The 13,853-nt window shown below is 43.0% G+C and overlaps 1 pseudogene; it reads left to right on the top strand.

Annotated features, from left to right (window-relative positions):
- Positions 1 to 12,851: 12,851 nt before the first annotated feature.
- On the top strand, positions 12,852 to 12,906 carry LOC116897469 (annotated as a pseudogene).
- The last annotated feature ends 947 nt before the right edge of the window (positions 12,907 to 13,853 follow it).

Below are 13,853 nucleotides of genomic sequence, written 5' to 3'. Positions count from 1 at the left end.
AGTGTGGTGATTTTGGGGGGAATCACTGTGCTTTCTGAACCCCAGTTGTTGCATCTCTTGGGGGGGGGAAAGAGAGTAGTCAGACTAGGATTGAAGGAGCTGAAGGGAATAGCAACCCCATAGAAAGACCAACAGTGTCAACTGACCCGGACCCTGCAGAGCTCCCAGAGACTAAGCCACCAACCAGAGAGCATATCGGGGCTCATCTAAGTCCTCTCCCTCCTTCCATCCCACATATATGAAGAAGAAGACTGCCTTGTCTGGCCTTAGTGGGAGAGGATGTACCTGGATAGGGGGGACACTGTCTCAGAGGCAAAGGGGAGGAGGATGGGGGAAAGAACTCTGTGAGAAGGAACCAGGAGGAGGGCAACATTTGGCATGTTAATTAATTAATCAATCAATTAATAAAAAATATTGTGACTGTGTGTGTGTGTGGGTGGAATTTCTCAGATTATCTGCCTGTACTATCCTGTTGGCTGAAATTAAATTGAACTTGAACTCTAGTCTTTGAGCTACGGTATTCTTCCTCTTCTTGTTCTTCTTTTTCTTATTCCTCCTCTTTTCCTCCTCCTCTTCTTCCTCTTCCTCCTCTTCCTTCTCCACCTTTTCCTCCTACTCCTCTTTCTTTTCCTTCTATTTTTCTCCCTATTTCTTTGTCTCTGACTCTGTGTCTCTATCTCTCTCCCTGTATTTATCTCTGTATCTCTGTATCTCTCTCTCTCCATCCCCCCTTTGTCTCTCTTTCTCCCCACCCCACACCCTCAAGCTTTACAGAATCCTTTATTTGAAATTTACGTTTAGTTCAAGTGAGTACTTAACACCCAGCATTTTCTTGCTGAAATAATTCTACTATAAAATTAACCGTGTTTTCCTTTTTCTCCTCATGAAACATAAAAGCTACGAAGAGGAACCTAGATAGAAAGCTTTAAAAGTTCACACAACTTTTTCTTCTATGGATCCTTAGGTAGTTATGACGGAATCACTTCTATTTTTTATTTTGTATTTTGGGTCCAAAGTCTTATGGATTTCTGTAAGACTGGCTCCCTCCACTGTTACCACATTTGCTGCTTTGTGGCTTGCATTACAGTAGGGTTTATGTGAAGGGTACCTCCTTTTCACACAAGGGAGGCCCTTCTTCTTGTATGCCAAGGAAATTGTGTAATTGTTACATCTTGAGTAAAGATGTGTTTTGTCCTCCATCCTGTCACAAGAAATGCAGTTATTACCATAATGATTGCTTCCACTAGAAGAGAGTGGGATTCTGCGTGTGGAACATTGGCCCAGGTAATGTTCTTCTCAATACTTCTGTAGTAAGCTCCATTTGGATGTTCTGAACCATCTCTGTTCCAACCCTGTCTAACTCTATCACTATAACCTTGATGGACAGTCATCACATAGACCGGGATAAAGAATCACAGTACAATCTTTTGTGGTAGTGTATAATCTCTTATATCATAAGAAATTGATTGATCTCTCATTGAATAGCTATTGTTAGTAGACCGTCATCATCTGGCAATAAACAAACCTCTCTATAATATGGTGGGTTATTTCTTTAAAACTCATTCTGGCTTGGGCTCAGGGTGGGAAGCCAGGTCCACCACAGTGGGAAATTTAACCAATGCTGGTCTTCAAAGTTTGAAGAAGAAAGAGCTATGGACTTCATCACCCAAACCAGGACAGTCCCACAGACTCACTAAAATGACAAAGATTGAATGTTTTTCTTTAAACTCATAATTCTGAAGTTTTCATTTTTTTATAGTTGTCTAATTACCACTGTTGATAACTGGCATTTTCCATCCAATCAAAATATTTATAAAATCTAAACAAGCTTTCTTTATTCGTATAAAGTGCACATGGCCTTTGATTTCAAGAGTGCAGTTTAAGTGCTGCCCTTTTCTTGAGCATTCTCACTACGTTCTTTTTTATCGTTTTTTAAAACGATACATTTTATTTTTTCTATGACAAGTTTATACCATTATGCAATGTATCTCGATCACATCCAGTCAGAATCTTCTTTCCTACCCTCCTCTTATGCCCCCAGAAAATTTCCCTCTCACCTTCATTGCCTCCCCTCCCATTCCCTCCCTCTCTTCTTTTCTCTTTCTCTGTCTCTTCTTTGTCTTCTTCCCTCCTTCTCCTCCCTCCCCCCTCTCCTCCCCTCCCTCCCTCTCTCCCTCATCCCCTTTCTTTCTTCTTTCTTTCTTTCTTTCTTTCTTTCTTTCTTTCTTCCTTCCTTCCTTCCTTCCTTCCTTCCTTCCTTCCTTCCTTTCTTTTCTTTCTTCCTTCCTTCCTTTCTTTCTTTCTTTCTTTCTTTCTTTCTTTCTTTCTTTCTTTCTTTCTTTCTTTCTTTCTTTCTTTCTTTCTTTCTTTCTTTCATAACACACTGTTGCCTAAGTTTCCTCCAAGATTGAAACATCCCATCCTGCAAGGACGCTCTGTGAGAAGGAATGTAAACAACTCAAAGAGCTTCAGGAAGTCCCTGAGACTGACCAGATTCACTTAGCACCTCACTTCCCAAGCATGCAATGAAAGCTGACAGAACCAAGATGAGTTGGATAGGAGTGAGTACATGGTCCTAGCTATGAGTTGCAAGGCAAGCCACTGTGGCTGAAAAGACTGAGGGAGAAGTTGAGAGAGAAATTCAACTCACCTCCTGTTAACCTGCACTTCTATATTACTCCTTGGTGGAAGGGCCAGATAATCCATTGAAAATTTGTTATTTTTTAACATGTGAGTGCAAATGCCCAGAGGCCAGAAGAGGGTGTCCACTCCTCTGAAACTACAAGTGGTTGTGACCAGCACCAATGTTAGTGCTGGAAACTGAACTCTGGTCCTCCGTAAGAGCTCTTAACCACCCAACCATCTCTCCAGGCCTTGAAGTGTTATATTTTAAAATATGCATTTATTTGTTTATTGATTGATTGGTTGATGGTTGTGTAACAGTTTCTTCCAAGATTGAAACATTCCTGCAAGGAAGTTCTGTAAGCAGGAAGGTGAACTACTTAAAATAGCACATACATGTAACTGTGGTGTATGCTCAGGTAGCTGTATGTGCAGTCATGCACAACTGTACAGACAGGAGGAAGACAGAGGAAGGCCCCAAGTGTCCTCTTCTGCCCTTCTCCATTTTAGTAAGTTGAGACAGGGTTTCTTCTTGAACCCAGAGCTTGGGTTTTTTCCAGCTAGGCTGAAGGTCACCATCTCTAGCAATCCTGTCTGTGCCCTCCTCAGTGCTGGGGTTACAGGCAGGCACAAGAGCATGCCTTTATTGTCTCAGGGTCCCCGTGCCTGAGCAGCGAACACTCTTAACAACCAAGCTGTCTCTGGAACCACAGTATGTTGTTTTAAGGTGAATGTCGATTTTGCGACTTTCAATTTCTCTGAGTGTATACTAAGAGCACGCATATTTAGAACACAGTGATATATGCTTGATGCTAAGCATAGCAATTGAAATGGCCAGAATCTACAGACAACACAGAACTTATGTTTTTTTGTTGATTAGAAATAAGCTAACTTTTTTTTTGTCTAAAAATTTCTTAAGGGACTGGAGAGATGGGCCAGCAGTTAAGTAAGTATTCATATGGTTCTTGCAGAGGATCTAATAATACCTAGGTGCGGTGACTCACAACCACCTGTTACAGGGTAACTTAAGTCTTTGGAAGAATTGTAGCTTTGTATTCTCTCCCCAGACATCATGTCTTAAACACAAATCTGTAAAGAACTGATTTCAGAGGTAAATCTGCAGCTGTAATTCCATCTGATGTACTGTGAACAGGGACCTAGTATTTAAACTTCACAAGCCGCATGGTGCCGTGCATGCCACTTGAAAACCAAACGGAGAAAGACAAGAAAGACAGGTCTTCCGAGTACTGCCTCCCGCCCATTGGCCTGGGGCTTGCCTTTTCGTCTGCCTTCTTGCAGTCTAGGTGGCATTTTCTCATTTCTTTGCCAGCCTCAGCACCCCTGGAGAGCAGAAAGTGTGTTTTATGGAACTTGAGATTCGTAGTGCCTCTGATAGGGGATATGTCATGATTGGTGAGCTGACAGATGGACTGACAGATGAGTGGCGGCGTTTTGGTCTGATGGGCAGAGATGGAAGGAAGGGAGCTACAGGTCTGTGCACACCTTGCTTACGCACACTGAGGTTAATGTCTACAGGACCAGGTACCCGATCAATGTATTAGTTCATTGCTGCAGAAACCAGAGAGCAGGGAATGAGAGACAAAGACAGGAGATAGAGGATGAGGGAGAACATGAACTGAACAGAACTAGGGAGAAGGGGAAAGTCCACAACAAAACCCCCATTCTTCTTAGAGTTGAAAGAGGCTGTGCTACCATTTACAAGTTCGGTGACTTTGTTTTTTTTGCTTTTTTTTTTTCTTTGAAAAAATGTAGGCACTAAGAACTTGTCCTTATTCCTGTTTTGTTTTTAAAATTGGGAAATAGGGATAGTGTGATGTCAAGTCAGGTAGTATCTCAGGTGCATGTGTTTTCTAGGTTTGAGTTCTAGGTCTTGTCTACAGAAAGATTCTTTTTTCTTACTTCCTTTTTCCTCCTTTTCTCCCTTCCTCCCTCCCTCCCTCCTCCCTCCTCCCTCCCTCCCTCCCCCTCCCCTCCCTCCTCTTTCTTGCTCTGAGGGCTTTTTTCTTTGTTTGTTTGTTTGTTTGTTTGTTTTGTTTTTTTTTGATACCAAGTTTCACTGTGCATCCCTGACTGACTGGCCTGGGACATGCTACCTAGACTGGGCTGGCTTCCTCCTCGCAGAGATCAGCCTGGGGCTCTCTGAGCCTGGTGCAGCCTGATCTCCGTGTGCTGTCTGAGTGTTGACCCACAAGGCCTCCTCCAAGATGATATTTTCAAACGCAAGAGAATAACCTAAGGTAGGTGGCCATGGTCTCAGCGCAAAGGAGATGTGTTTGCTCCAGAGGGACAGAGGGCAGGGAATAAGAGACAAAGACAGGAGATGGAGGACGAGGGAGAACATGAACTGAATAGAACAAGGGAGAGGGGGAAGGTCCGTCTGCTGCTCTGGATGCAGGAGGACTGCCTATGGATAGAGAGGAGACAGACAGGGCAAATGAGTAAATGTCAGTTACAAAGGCAAACATGAAACCCCACGTTAGGATGAGGTGCTTAATTTTAATTGGGCATGTTAATTAGGTGAGCCAAAGGGGGCCTTTGTAGTCAGCCCCAGAAAGAGAGATTGGCCAAATAAGAGACTGGATCTCTCGGGCCGGCTAGAAGCGTTTTGGTAGGTAATCTATAAATTTCTGGAGCCTGAATTGGGAGCTAACCTCAGTTCTACAAGCCATCAAACAATAGCTTATTAGTATTTAGTGGCAGGGGAGGAACCTGGTCACGGTTTCTATCCTAACTCTTAGCTAAATCCAAGCAGCACGATTTGCGAAGTGGAATCTGAGGAGTACAGCTTAGCCCTGTAAAGGGATGAGGCAAAATACTTTCTAGGCCCAGACACCATGGGACGTCCTGGCAGAGGTCAGGTGGGGTGGGAAACTCTTGAATAAACAAGTTCATGGAACTTCAGAGGTGAACGATGATCCTCGTGATAATTTTGTGCAGGCAGCTTCCCAAGCCAGCCCTTAGCTGTGGGGGCCTTTTCTCCAGAGAGAGGAAGTATATAGAGATCCAGGTTTTTAACCGAGATGCGAGCTGAGTAGGGAGGACCCTTCCTTCCAGCAGTAAGAGAACAGAAGGGACAGCTTGTAGATGGCCGTTAACACTTGTCTTGTGACAGCTGCTTCAGGGCCCCAGGTGAACATAACACACACTGCCCCACCCTTCTGTTCCCGGACACTTGCAGGACACGGGGAGCAGAGGCACAGAAAACAGATTACTCTAAACTGAGTTTCCCGGCAGATGGGACCAGAGGGCCACGAAGCAGAGTAATGGATGAGGGCTCTCGTGTGGGGAAGTATGATTTTTCTGAACTTTTCTTTCCGAATTAACTTCTTATATTTTCAAAAATCTTCGAAATAATGCTGCTTCCTTAACATCACCACTAAGTTTGATGGTTCAGGGTTGCAGAGTTGAACACAGCTCTGAAAACAGGCATAAATAAAGTTTCCAACACAGCAGAGTAAAGAAATCCAATAATTATAAAGCAAAAGAAATGACAGAAATTTGGTATGATAGCATTTCAAACTAGCCCTCTTTTGGACTTCTAAATTTAAGTTTACTGACTTTTATTAATAGATATATACATATACACATACAGAAATATTATCATCTTACCTTTTTCTCGAGACAGTCATCCCAGGTTGGTTTCAAATGTATGACCTCATTCTTTTGCCACAGAGTCCTGATAAGGCAAGTCTGGGCCACAATACTCTGCTTTAAACATATTTTCTTCCTGTTTTTCTTTTTGTTCTTATCTTGTTGTAGAGGTCAACAAATATTTGCTACACAGAAGGAGAAGTTAATTGTCAGACCCTGAAGGGTATGAAAATAAAGTGGGACAGGAAAAGTGTCTTATTTTGATTATGTGTGTGTCTATATGTGTATGATCATGTGTGCATGTCTGTCTCTGTGTGTGTCTGTGTGTCTGTATGTCTGTGTATCTTCATGTGGGAGTGGGTGTGGGTGTCTGTGTGTGGGTACCTGTGTGTGTGTGTGTATGTGTGTCTTCGTGTAGGTGTCTATGTGTGGGTATCTCTGTGTGTATGTGTTTGTACATGTGTGATCATGTACATGTGTGTGCATGTCTGTCTCTCTCTCTGTGTGCATGTGTCTGTGTGTCTGTGTGTCTGTGTATCTTCATGTGGGTGTGGGTGTCTGTGTATGGGTATGTGTGTGTGTGTGTGTGAGTGTGTGTATCTTCATGTGGGTGTCTATGTGTGGTTATCTCTGTGCGTATGTGTTTGCACATGTATGATTATATACATGTGTGTGCTTGCCTCTCTCTCTCTATGTATGTGTCTGTTGTCTGTGTGTCTGTGTATCTTCATAGGGGTGTGGGTATCTGTGTGTGAGTGTCTATGTGTGGATATCTCTGTGTGTATGTGTTTGTACGTGTGTGATCTGTGTTTGGGTGTCTGTATGTGCACATGTATTGCTGGTGCTTGCAGAGGCCAGAGGTGCTGGATCCCTCTGGAACCGATGTTACAGGTGGTCGTGAACGGCTTCTACCTGGGTGCTGGAAGCAGAACTCATCCTCCAGAGAAGCCTCTTACCCTCTTAACTGCTAAGCCGCCTCTTTCCATCCCGGGTTACTGCTTTCTTGAATGTTTCCTTTAATACTTTCAGATACACTGTAGCAATAGGCAGAGAAAGCGAAACCACAGATAAAGGGGAAACTACCTTATTTATAAAACTGCCTTTTAAAGACCCGTGCACATCTGTCATTTAGGTCCTGCTCCTACTAACCAACCTGACAGTTTAGGACAGACTGAAAAACAAATCATCACATGGACTAGCTGGTCAGCAGGAACCAGTGCTTCCAGTAAGTTACTTCGCACTCCCAGGTAGCCACTGAGTTCCTGGCTCCGCCATACTTCAGAAATACTTTGGGGATGTTACCTATGCAGCGGAGTCCTCAATTCAAAGTGTTCCAGCTTTATCCTTTTTAACCAGACTGTAAAGTGTCTGCTAAGTGATCCTGAGAATTTGCTTTGGGATCTGCCTTTGTTGCTCTGTATGAAGTTGCTGTTTCCGTGTATTTTGCTTATTTTTGACAGCATCTCACTCTAGAGCCTGGCCTGGAACTCACAGTCCTCCTGCCTCAGTGTCTCCAGTGCTGGAGTGACAGGCCTGTTCCACACATTCAGTGGCTCCCGTTTCCCCAGCGACAGAGACACCTCATGTTTACATTTCCCCTGGTTCCTAAGAAATGAATGTTTTGAAATAACTTGACGTGCTAGCAAGTTCTGATACTGTTAAGAGAGCAGAGTCATGGAAATTTGTAGTGAAAAATAGAGGTGGCTGTCACTCTTGAGAGCTTTAAAGTGTTCATCTGTCCTGGAGCTGAGAGCAGGACTTCCAGCCTGGGCCTGGAGAGATGGTTCAGTGGCTAAGAGCACTCGTTGCTCTGCTAGAGGATTTCTGTTTCAAGCAGCTGAATGGGGTGGCACATGACCACCAGCTCCTGGGGATCTAATGCCCCCTTTTGTTTCCACAAATCCCCACGCATGTGTGGGACATTCACACACTTATAAATAAAAATCCAATCTTTAAAACAAAGACTTCAACTTGAGTCTCAAGCCTCGGTTCAGGCCAGGGGTTGGGGACATTACTGATATTTGCCAGCCAGTAGTTACACTGGGCGGGAGTCTGTCCTGCAGGTCGTGCAGTTTTAAAGACCTTACAATGAGTCTGCTTCGTGAGCTCTAGGGTAGCCGGTTAGAGTGCACTCGGCCTTTTCTAGTTTGCTTATGTAAGGTGTGCTAGCTCGCAAGCTCTCTGATCAGAGGGGTTGGCTGGCAGTGGGCACTTGACCAGAGGCAAATGTGTTCTAGTCATGTGGAGGCTTTTCAGAATACAGGGGGCGGGGCCGGGTGGGGTCCTGGCCAGTCACAGAGGCTTGTTGGTCCTTGCAGAGTAGACCCTGTCTCAAAGTATGCCTTTCTCCTCTCCAAGAACGATAAGTGTAAGTGTAGGAAAATACTTTACGTTATTTTCTGTTTAGATATTTTTACTTGCCATTTCTGCGTATGTAAGTGTGTGTCTGTGTAAGTGTATTCCACATGCGTGTAGGTACACATGGAGGTCAGAAGAGGCTGTCATATCATTTGGAGATGGAGTTGGGGTTATAAACCCTGCAGTATGGGTGGTAGGAGCTGAAATCAGGCACTCTGGAAGAGCAGCCAACATACTTGGGATCATCTCTCCTCTCCTCTCAATGCATCATTTTAAGTCAAGCAATTTAAATGGGTGCATACATGTATGTCAATGTGTGGGCAGGTACATGTGTGAGGGTAATCCCTATGCCTCTGTGTGTGTGTGTGTGTGTGTGTGTGTAAGAAGTCAGGTCAACTGTCATTTTTCATGGGTAATCGTCTGTATTTTAATCAGGCTTTCTCTTTCTTTGAATTTTTTTTGAGGGGGCAAGACTTCTCTGTGTAGCCTTGGCTGACCTGGAACTCAGTCTATACAGCAGGCTGGCCTCAGACTCAGAGATCCACATGCCTCTGCCTCCTGAGTGCTGGGATTGAAGGTGTGCACTACAGTCACCTGGCTAAATCAAGCAATTTAAAAGTAAACATTGTACCCTGAATGTGGCCAACATGTAGCCATGACTTCTCTTTCAGTTCTAGTCATCTCTCCTGTTAGAGGCAGCCACCTCACAATTTAATCCATACTTTGCCTTTGGAAGGGTTTCGAGAGATCCGAGAAGGCAAACAGAGTAAAAAGGCACTCACTACCTGTGTATCATATTTTGGCCGCTTGCCGTTTTTTAGTTTGTTTGTTTGTTTGTTTGTTTGTTTGTTTTTTGAGACTGGGTTTCTCTGTGTAACCCTAGCTGTCTCAGAACTCCCTCTATAAACCTCAAACTCAGAGATCTGCCTGCCTCTGTCACCAGAGGGATCAAAGTTGTGGGCCACCACACTCAGCTGTTACGTTTAAGGAGGGTAATTTTTAAAACAGGAACACCATGTCATAGGCAAGAGTGGTAGCATATGCCTCTATTCCTAGCACTAGGTAAATGGGGGTAGGAGGATCATGAGTTCTATGCCTGGCTGTCTTAAAAGGGGGGGGGAGTGGAAAACTGGCCAGATAGTTCAGTGGTTAAGAACAAAAGGGCCACATGCTGACTCACTACTGTCCATAACTTCAATCAAGGGGATTCAACACCCTTTTCTGACCTCTAAGGGCACCAGTCATACACATAGTGTAGGGACACAAGCAAGCAAGAGATTCATATACACAAAGAAAAATAAATTTAAAAAGGAATGGCAGTGATGAAGTTTCAGCTGTAGTTATAGGAATGGAACACAGCGTCAGAATACAGGCTTGGCACTGGGCAGCGTGAGCTCTAGTCCAGCACAGGGGGAAAGAAAGATTTAAATTATAGGTGAAGCATCTTTAACTTTAGGATACATGTTTTCCACTTTTCTCCTTGCAAAATAAAGAGTTGTTTAAAATAATGCTGTGGTAAAATATTCTGAATTATCCAATACTGTGAGGCTTGTAGATGAGTAAAAATTTTTTTTTAAAAAAATAGAGTTTCCTTAACGTTCTACAAATGAAGGTTGATAATGATCACATTTGGGATTTTATTTTTCAAATAATCGTGTTAGGCTGGGCTTGTGCCACAGGTCTACAATCCAGCTACTCAGGAGCTGAGGCAGGAGAGATGGCAGTGTCAAGGTCGATCTGGGCAACCTTTGAGAACCTGTCTTAAAATAAAAAGCAAACTGAAGGCCAGGGATGCAGCTCGGGTGGGGGTGGGGGCTGTGTGACAGTCATGAAGCCCTGGGTTCAGTCCCTGAAACTACAGAAGAGAAGAAAGAAAACAGAAAAATGGTTGCATGAAATAGGACTGTACTTTATAATGTAGTAATAATGTATCCAAAATGGGCTACCCGTGTGTGTCTGAAAATGATTTCTCAGAGTTACAGCACAAGGTGCACTGTAGTAGATTCTGTTTCCAGTACATTTTACCTCTGGTTTTGCTAAAAGATTTGTTAAGTGTAATTTTGGTCAAGGTAGGCTGGCAAACAACCCCAATACTTCCTGTTGTTCTGTTAACATCCTGATTTTTTTGTTACAAACAGTGGATATGGTAGAGGTGAATGAACTACTAAAGCTGTGAAGACTGACTTCTATCACCAAGGTAACAAAGTATCATCCTGGAAAAAAGAGTAATTAATCAACCACTTTTAAAAAGATGTGATGTCGCCTATAACCCTAGCACATCTGGAGGTAGATGCAGGAAGTTCAAGCATTTAAAGTTACCCTCAGTTATATATTTCAAATTTGAGGTCAGCCTGGGGCACAGGAGACTGCCTCAAAAAGAAAAGAAAGGAGTAAAGGAGCGAAAAACAGAGAGGGAGGGAGGGATGGAGTGACAGAGGGAGGGCAACTTGCTGTGGTGAGCTTGGGTTTTAGAACAGTCCCTATCAGGAACTGTTGGGGTAGTTTCCTAGGTACTAAGGAGATTTTAGGAAACTTGGGATTTTATTTGGCCACTTAACAGCCTGACAGTTTCAGGGTGAGTATGCACTAAATAACAGCCATTCATTATCTAGATAGTTATTTCAGGGGTACTCCTGAAGCTCAGGATGATGGACTATTCAGAGATTCCCCTGCACTAGAACTGCCCTGGAACTGTCTGTAAGGGTGAGGAAACAGTCCATCTTTTCCTCAGTTGTGGTGCAAATGACAAAGTGTGAAATACCAGGAGAGTTTAAATGTTTTAACCACATTAATATTGAGTTGATAAAGCTGTCTATATGATGATGGATATAAGATCCCTTGTAAGCATTTAAAACTAAATAGTAGAGCAGAAAATCTATCTATCTCAGTGAGAGAGCACTTGCCTAGCCTAGCATACCGGAGGTTATGGGTTCCATTTCCAATGCCACAAAAGAACCAAGAAGTTGAAGAGATGGCTCGGCAGTTAGGAGATCTTGCTGCTTTTACAGTGGACACAATAGGTCCCCAGCACCCAGAAAAGGCAGCTCACAATAGCCCTTAGCTAGAGCTCAGGAGGATGCTATGCCCTCTTCTGGTGACTGAGAGCATTTGCGTACATGTGGACATACACATAAACACAGACATAACTTTTTAACACTGTTTTAAAAGACAAACAAGAATAGAGTTTATGTGTACCTATATGTGCAAAATTATCCACAGGTCCAATTCACACCATATTTAACATAGAATGTCTATCTGAAAATGGAGGGAGGAGCAAGGAGAGCAGGATGGCGGGATATTGAACATACTTGTAAAGTTTTATGTAAAAGAAAATAAATGTTAAACAATTATGTAAAAAAAAAAAAAAGATGTGATGTGTGGCCTGGGCTGCATGAATCAGACTTGGGCTCAAGCCTTAGAACTTAGCCTTAGAACTTTTTAAAGATAAATAAACAACAAAGAAGTTGCCAAGTCATGCAGGGTTGCTGTGGTTCCTGCCCCTGGAGCAGAGCCAGCAGGGCATGGCCTCCATGGGTGCTGGTGGTTGCCATGACTGTGGGGTTTGTTTCTAGAATAATGTATATTCCTTTATGTTTCTCCTTTGAGAATGCTCTCCCTGCTAAGGTTAATGACTCTAAGATAATTAGGAGAAGCATGACTCCAGAAAGCAATAATGTATGTCTGTGACACAGAGACCTTCAGCAGAGTCCTTCAGGCTGTGAGAAAGAACTCTGAAAACATGAGTTCAAGAATGTATAATTTCTCAACTATGAGAATATAAGGGTGCAGTATGAATTATATGAGGGGTTTCATGGACCTAAAAGAGACAGCTTTACTAATGAGCCAACTCATCAGAAAGATAATAAGGAAGGAGTTAACGAGATTTAGGGAATGGTGACCTCAGAGTGGATCCCACCCAGTTAGTTTACTATCTGTGCTTACAAAGGTAGGCAGATCAAGTCAAGAACCTGAGTTCAAGGTCAACCTGGGACAGAATGAGTTTAGGTCCAGGTGTGGTGGAAATGGTGATCTCTAGACAGCTACCTTATTGTTTGTGTTTGCAAAGGCAGGCAGATCTCTGAGTTCATTTGCTATGTTAAAAAGTGTACTTGTTATCTTTTCCTAAGAATCCAGGGGCTAGGTCATAAAATGCTGCTTTGAGGGATAATCAAAAGGGAACCTAGGGTAAATTACTGAATTGATATGTAAAGGACTGGGCTAGGTTCTGCAAGAGAGATGAATTGTTTGGAGAGCTATTGCAGTTCTTTTTTAGAATTTGTCTTGTGGGCTTTCTGAATTTTGTCAGAAACCCAAGAATTTTTTGCTGAAGGTTTTCTGACTTTGATCAGAATACACAAGATTTCCGTCTAGCCGCTTTTCTAACTTTGGTTGGAAAATCCATGAGCCATCTAGAGAAATTTTAGAATTTTTTTTTCTAGCAAAAGAGAACAGTCTGGAGGTTCGTCAGAAAATTGGACATTAAACTACCTGAGGACCCAGCTATACCTCTCTTGGGCATATACCCAAAAGATGCCCCAACATATAACAAAGACACATGCTCCACTATGTTCATCGCAGCCTTATTTATAATAGCCAGAAGCTGGAAAGAACCCAGATGCCCTTCAACAGAGGAATGGATACAGAAAATGTGGTACATCTACACAATGGAATATTACTAAAAAACAATGACTTTATGAAATTCATAGGCAAATGGATGGAACTGGAAAATATCATCCTGAGTGAGGTAACCCAATCACAGAAAAACACACATGGTATGCACTCATTGATAAGTGGCTATTAGCCCAAATACTTGAATTACCCTAGATGCACAGAACACATGAAACTCAAGAAGGATGACCAAAATGCGAATGCTTCACTCCTTCTTTAAAAAGGGAACAAGAATACCGTTGGCAGGGAATAGGGAGGCAAAGTTTAGAACAGAGGCAGAAGGAACACCCATTCAGAGCCTGCCCCACATTTGGCCCATACATATACAGCCACCCAATTAGATAAGATAGATGAAGCAAAGAAGTGCAGGCTGACAGGAACCAGATGTAGATCTCTCCTGAGAGACACAGCCAGAATACAGCAAATACATAGGCAAATGCCAGCAGCAAACCACTGAACTGAGAACGGGACTCCCATTGAAGGAATCAGAGAAAGGACTGGAAGATCTTCAAGGGGCTCGAGATCCCATATGAACAACAATGCCAAGCAACCAGAGCTTCCAGGGACTAAGCTACTATCCAAAGACTATACAT

The sequence above is a fragment of the Rattus rattus genome, chromosome 3 (genome assembly GCF_011064425.1).
Source record: "Rattus rattus isolate New Zealand chromosome 3, Rrattus_CSIRO_v1, whole genome shotgun sequence".
Taxonomy (NCBI): domain Eukaryota; kingdom Metazoa; phylum Chordata; class Mammalia; order Rodentia; family Muridae; genus Rattus; species Rattus rattus.
This window is presented reverse-complemented; position numbering and strand designations above follow the sequence as displayed.